The sequence below is a fragment of the Schistocerca nitens genome, chromosome 1 (genome assembly GCF_023898315.1).
Source record: "Schistocerca nitens isolate TAMUIC-IGC-003100 chromosome 1, iqSchNite1.1, whole genome shotgun sequence".
NCBI lineage: Eukaryota > Metazoa > Arthropoda > Insecta > Orthoptera > Acrididae > Schistocerca > Schistocerca nitens.
Window position 1 is genome coordinate 407,860 of NC_064614.1, and position 6,901 is coordinate 414,760.

Sequence of the window (6,901 nt, forward strand, 5' to 3'; positions counted from 1 at the left end):
TCCCTGCATCTAGAAAATCGCGTCAGCTCTCGGCATGACCTAAAAAGCATTTATCCATATTTCTCCTTATTCAATACTTATATTATAATTAAAACTACGTTTATTTTGGTGAACAATGACAACAATGCTGCATGCACGGGTTAAAGAACACATCTAATTGCTACTACTGTATGAATTTCATTTGTGCGTGTTATACATTTACATTGAAAGTAGTCCTGTTAATTGCTTCAATAATTAACTCAGTCTGAGGGAGAATGTGCTAATGAAGTTTGCCAAGAAGTCTTTGAAAACGACAAAACAGTATGAATCGACAGGCATGCTCCGAAATACGTTAGCGCCTATCGTTCTGCAGCGGTGTACAGCTCCAAATTCGATTTGTAATCATAAATTTATTCTTTCGTCGTGTAGCCTCCTCCCGCAGACGTTTCTCGCGCTTGTGCTGTCATATGGACCACGACCCAAGAGGTAGCGAGCGGCAGTCGGGCAGAGTCGGGGCAAGTCGGGACGGAAGGGGGGACTGGCGCGAATGCACCGCAAATATCTGGAAGCGCGGCGTGTGTCAGGTGAGAAAATGTGCTACGGAAAGCGGCGATTGCGTGTGTTGGGAGAAGAGGCGAACGCTTCGTCAGGTGAGAAAACTTCCGTCGGCAGCAGGGGCGCCCTCCAGCAGGACACTGCCACACCCCGCGCAGGCCTCCCCCGCGCCGGATAACAGGAACAAGATGCGTCTCCCGCGAAAATGTGCTACGGAAAGCGGCGATTGCGTGTGTTGGGAGAAGAGGCGAACGCTTCTTCTGTGGTGCGGCTACAGTATAAAGACGCCAACGGCCATACCATGTTGAATACACCGGTTCTCGTCCGATCACCGAAGTTAAGCAACATCGGGCCCGGTTAGTGCTTGGATGGCTGACCGCCTGAGAACACGTGTGCCGCTCGCTATTGTGCGTCGCAGGTAGCAGAGGACTTCCCGGCCGCCCCGCCGTCGCCGGCCGGCCACCAGACCGTCCCCACACCTCGCCCGCTGCCCGAGGTGGACAGCGAGCGAGCTGCAGCTTCTTCGCCTTGGCGAGTATAAAACTTTGTATCTTGGCGACGCTCAATCGTGAAGACACGATCCAGTGGACATTTGATAGGAATTTGGAGAAGCGGACTGCTTTCGACATCCACAATTGGTTAATTGATGACGTACAAGTGCCGATAGAGGACATTCTCGGAATTCAGTTGGACTTTATTCTGTACGCTCTGTTTATAAAAATAGGAAATGCCCCAGAAATTGACAGACAAATGGGGGACCTTGGAAATTTAAACACAGAGATGGGTCACTAAGCAACGTTCAGATGCAGCCTTCTGGCTACGGGATCCGTAACGTCAAAATCTACAATTTACCGTTTGAAGTAGCGGACGAGGAAGTCATTAAGAGCTGTAGGCTTTATGGGAATGTTTTTAAACTAACAAGAGAAAAATGGGCGAGTGCTTACCGAATACAGGTGGATTAGGGCGTCCGAACGGTATAAATGGACCTCAGAAAACATATCCCGCCTTTCATTAACGTTTGTGGGCACGAGGGTTTCGTTTCGTATACCGGTCTGCCGCAGACCTGCTCCATCTGTCACGCTACAGGACATATGAGAAATGAATGCCCGCGAAAAAGACCACTACAGCTGCCCAGAGAAGATACGTACGCTGGGAGAGCACAGAATCTCGCTGCCGAATTTCCCCCGATTGGGGACGCGCCACAGCAGAGACAGCCGCAGGAGAAGGCGGGCAGCGGCAGCCCAGCCGGGGGGAGGCAACGGCGGCGAGGGTGAACCGGTCCCTGCCCCCGCTGCGGGCCAGCCGGCAGGAAACGCAGGTAAAAGGCAGATTAGCGACGCCAGCTCTGACGAGGCGGAGCAGCAAGGTCAGCCGATGACCGAGCGCGCGCCACAACAACAGGTGCAGGAGGAACTACGAGAGGAGCAGGCCACCGAAAATATGCAAATCGACGCGACGACGCCCGCGGGCGGGAGCGCCGTCCCGACCGTGGAGCAGACGCGCGAGCAGTGGATAAAGGGGAAGAGTAACCACCTGAGAAAGGTTTTAAAGCTCAACCAAAACGACGATGTCACCGCAAAGTGCTCCACCAGGGGACGCAGTGACAAACCGAAAAAACAACAAAATGCAGACGACGAACAGACACAAACGACGAAAATGGTAAACAAACCCGCAAAGAAAAACAAGAAAAGACGCAGCTCCAACTCGTCACAGGACCGAAGAGAAAACAGCCAGAGAGATGTCCGCATGGACACAGACTACAGCACCGACTGATAAACTAAATGAGCAGGCAGGCAAATACAATCTATAAAGTTGTCACAGTTAACATAAATAAAATGAGCACATCTTTAAAAATTCGAGCCCTCGCGGACTTCCTACGCCATAGAATAACAGACGTTGCACTATTGCAAGAAGTGGTTACGACTAAAATAAACCAGATACCAGGATATGCGGCAATCACAAATATAGACCCAGAATCCCAATGCGGTACGGCAATGATGGTACGAAACGGGATCGACTTTGGCGGGACTAAAATGTTGTCAAGCGGCCGAGGGATAGCGCTAAACATAGAAAAGACTCTCTTTATCAACATATACGCACCTTCTGGCACAGACAACAAGCGAGCAAGAAGCACCTTCTATAATGAAGAAGTAGCCAAACTACTGATGCAGAACAATAACAACATCATCCTTGGAGGAGATTTTAACTGTGTCGCCGCAGCTGAAGACCAATTACCCGTACCAAACATGTGCTTAGAACTGTAAGAACTGATCCGACGACTGAAAATAGAATATTTGTGGCGCCTTCTCCATCCAACACACACTGAATTTACATACCACCACAAAAATGGTAAAAGCAGACTGGACCGTATATATGTCAGCTGAGCAGCAACTAAAAATGTAGCGCACGTCGAAGTCTATCCTGCCATCTTTTCGGACCACTGCAGCTACGAATGCAGCCTGCATCTCCAGAAACGAAAGAACGTGGGCACAAGAAGCACGTGGAAGCTAAATACGGAACACTGAAATGTCCCTGTAAAGCAAAGTAACTGTATATGGCTATTTGGCTGCAATTTTATTAAATAAATGTCCCTTTAGAAAAATTATACATGACTGTGCTTAAACCGACACACAATATTCTTTTTTTTTAGCGCAACGCAATCTGACTTTCAGTAATCCCTACAAAAGAATGGCCCTGACTAACATTAACCTATGCCTTTCATGAATCACTTACCTCACAAAAATCTTCATTACTCGAACTACTGCAATACAGCGAGCGCCACTACTGCCAGCTGGATAAAAGATTCTAACTATTGAAGGCACTAACTACTGATAGGCATAGTTAGCAAATGAAAGATTTTGATAGAGAACAAACAATGTATTTACCTTAATAGTGTTCAAAAGTCATAATATATATAGCAGTTCATGACATCCATTCTTACAAATGTACTGTTTCTGATGGACACACGTCCAGATCATGCGCTCTCAAAAATACGCCATCTCACTTCCCCACATCCACCACTGCTGGCGGCTCACCTCCAACTGCGCAACGCTACGCGCTGTTAACATCCAGCTGCCCAACACTACAATTTTTTTTATTATTTCGTTTGGCATCAAGGATGCATTACTTGAATTGAACAGCAATTATGTTACTGGTAACAGAATATGCATATACTACAAATAAAATAGATTACATTCATTTATGGTAATAAAAGTCTTAGATTAGATCGATAAATCAATAATATACATATGGATAAAAACACTAGGATGAGTTATATGTAAAAGAGAAAATGTGGTTTTATAAACAGTAATATTGACAAACAGAGCTTCAAGTTGTAATAAAATACTATAGGTTAATATCTAAAGTATCCAGCCAGGAGATTGCTTCCTCAGAGACCTCATGTATGCTGGTCAGAGTTCCAGCATATTTCCGTAGGGGACACTCTGTGACTATGTGGTGTATTGTTTGTCGTTGGTGTCCGCAGTCACACTTGGCACTTTCAGCGATTCCCCACTTTTGCTGCAAGTCCTGGCATCTTCCGTGCTTGGTGCGTATGCGATTTAGGGTGGTCCACGACCTCCTAGGTAAGTGGAATCCAGGAGGGACTCGTGTAGGATCAGCAATGAGACCTGCAGAATCGGGATTGGCTGCGAACCATTCTTCCCGCCATGCTGTTTCTGGTTGGAATCCTTCAGAAGTAAGCCTTTTTCCAAGTCTCCAGGAGGGTTTCCTGGACTTAAGACGTTGCCTTTGGGTGGCATCACAGTCCTGGTGTAGCGGTAACTCGGGATTCTTGGAACATTTCTCCCATTCCCTTTTCAACGCTGCTTGACGTCGTAACTTCGGTGGTGCAATATTAGACAGAACAGGTAGCCATTCTGTGGGTGTGGATTTTATTGTCCCGGATACGCTTCTCATGGCTACATTCAGCTGCGTGTCTACCATGGCTGTATGAGCGCTGTTCAGCCATACTGGGCTGCAGTATTCCCCAACAGAGTATACAAGTGAGAGGGCAGTTGTTTTGAGTACTGGTGCCTTAGCTCCCCAGCTTGTTCCGGAGAGTTTGTGTAATATATTGTTTCTGGTTCTCATTTTTAAAGCTGTTTCAGTTAGGTGTTTCCTATATGTTAGCGAACGATCCAAGGTCACGCCGAGATATTTTGGGAATGGGTTATATAACAGCAACTGATTTCTAAAGGAAATTTGCGGTTTATAGCGAGCATGCCTATTACTCAGATGGAAGGTGGAGGATTCGGTTTTATTTCTGTTTACTTTGAGTCGCCATCCATTAAAAAATTCATCTAGAATTCGCAGATGCTGAGTGAGAGTCATTTCTGAAGTTGTAAAATCGTTAGCCTGCGTCACCAAGGCTATGTCATCAGCATAGATAAATGTTCTTGCTTTCGTTTCTGGCAAGTCAGCGACATATAAATTGAAAAGTAGGGGGGCCAATACTGATCCCTGTGGTAGTCCGTCATTTAAATTGTATACCTTGCTTACTTGACCTTTTAGGTGAACTTTGAATTTCCTGTTGGACAGCATGTTATTGAGTAGTTGTGCAATTCTTTTACATGGAATTATTCTTAAGAACTTAAGAAGCATGCCTTTCCGCCACACTGTATCATATGCTGATGTTAGGTCAATAAAGACGGCCATTGTTTTCTTCAGGTCTTCGAAGCCCTTCTCTATGTATGTTGCCAACGCTAGCACTTGATCGCTACAACTGCGGTCTTGTCTGAATCCAGCCTGTTCTACAGGAATGTGTTTCAGGATAGTTGGTGCAATTCTATTATAGAGTACTCTCTCCAGCAGTTTATAGCAGACACTTAGAAGTGCAATGGGTCTATAGCCTTCAGGATTGTTACCAGATTTTGACGGTTTCAGGATGGCAATTATTTTAGTTTTCTTAAAAAGATTTGGCAGTCTTCCTGTTGCAAGAATTTCATTAAACAGTGCAGTTAGCCACTGCACTGCACCTTGGCCAGCATGTTTAAGGAACTCCGGGTATACACCGTCACAGCCAGCCGCTTTACCAGATTTCAGAGTATCTAGGGCTGAAACAACTTCGGCTGCAGAGATTTTCTGTGCAAATTCGGAAGGCTGTGCTTGAGACATTTTAGACTTTAGTTCATGTTTTATTTCTTTGACTTTCTGTTTGTTGTTGTTGCTTGGTGTTCTTGTTATATTAACAATCCTGGCTGCTATTTTGTTAGGATTTATTTTGTCTGATAAGATATTAACTTTTGTGGCACTGCCAAGCTTTCTTAATAAATTCCAAGCTTTCTTACTTGAGTGTTGGAAAGACATGTTTTCAGTTAGTTCCATCCATTTCTTTTGCCTAGCTGAATCTAGGGCCGAAATCAATTCATCAGCTACCTTGGTGTCTCGAGTCGTTTTAAATTCGTCGTACAATTCTTGACATCTAGGGCTCCATCCAGGAATGTAGTTCTCTCTGTAGCCTCTTGGAATATGTTTTCTGGCAATGGAATGAATTAGTCTAACAAAGCGGTCGTAGTACCTAACTTTAGGTGGAATAAACTGAATAATATGATCAACCTCTTCAGAGAATTTTTCCCATTTGGCTTTTTGGAAGTTCCATCGTGGCTTTGGTATAGACTTCACAGCTGGGATTTCGAGTCCAATTTTCACCAGTACAGGTCGGTGTTGGCTTCTAGGGAAATCACTGAGCACCTTCCTGCTGCTCTGCAAGGGTAGTCCTTTGTTGTTGGTGGTAACGAAACATAGATCGGGAGTGTAGTCCTGAGCCCATCTAGCTGAGCGGAATGTTCATTTGTCCTTCCCGTCAAATAGTAAGAAAAGGCGTTCCATTTCAGCCCATTCTGATAATTTCTCACCATCTTCATTCGTGGTTCTGTAGCCCCATTGTGTGTTATGGCTGTTGAAGTCTCCAATTACTATTCCTGGATGTGGAATATTTCGAGCAGCTTCATTTACTCATGGTTGTGCTGGGGGCTTATAGATGTTCACAATCTCTGTGTTGGCGACTTTCAGCCTGATGGTATTGATGTTATTTTGGACATCTGTTACCTCTTCAACGTCGTTCTTGATATATGTTGCAGATCCGTAACTTGCATGGTATGTCGCAGCAGCTAACGTGTAGCCAGGGAGCTTACACCTGGAATGAAGTTGGGTTTCGTCTGAGCAGTGGGTTTCCTGTAGTAGAATAACGTCCACCTTGTTTTCAATCAATATTTGAGTGAGATACTCACTTTTTGCTCTGCTTGTTCCCTCTATGTTTAGCTGTAAGAGCCTGTTATTCCCTAAGTCCTTTGTCAGGTAGTTCTTGGCAGAACTGTTTTGCTTCATTGCTATGTATCCTCTAACAGCTGGGATATCCTAAGGTAAT

The 6,901-nt window shown here is 45.2% G+C and overlaps 1 pseudogene; it reads left to right on the plus strand.

Annotated features, from left to right (window-relative positions):
• Positions 1 to 820: 820 nt before the first annotated feature.
• Positions 821 to 938, plus strand: LOC126203791 (5S ribosomal RNA; annotated as a pseudogene).
• Positions 939 to 6,901: the final 5,963 nt, after the last annotated feature.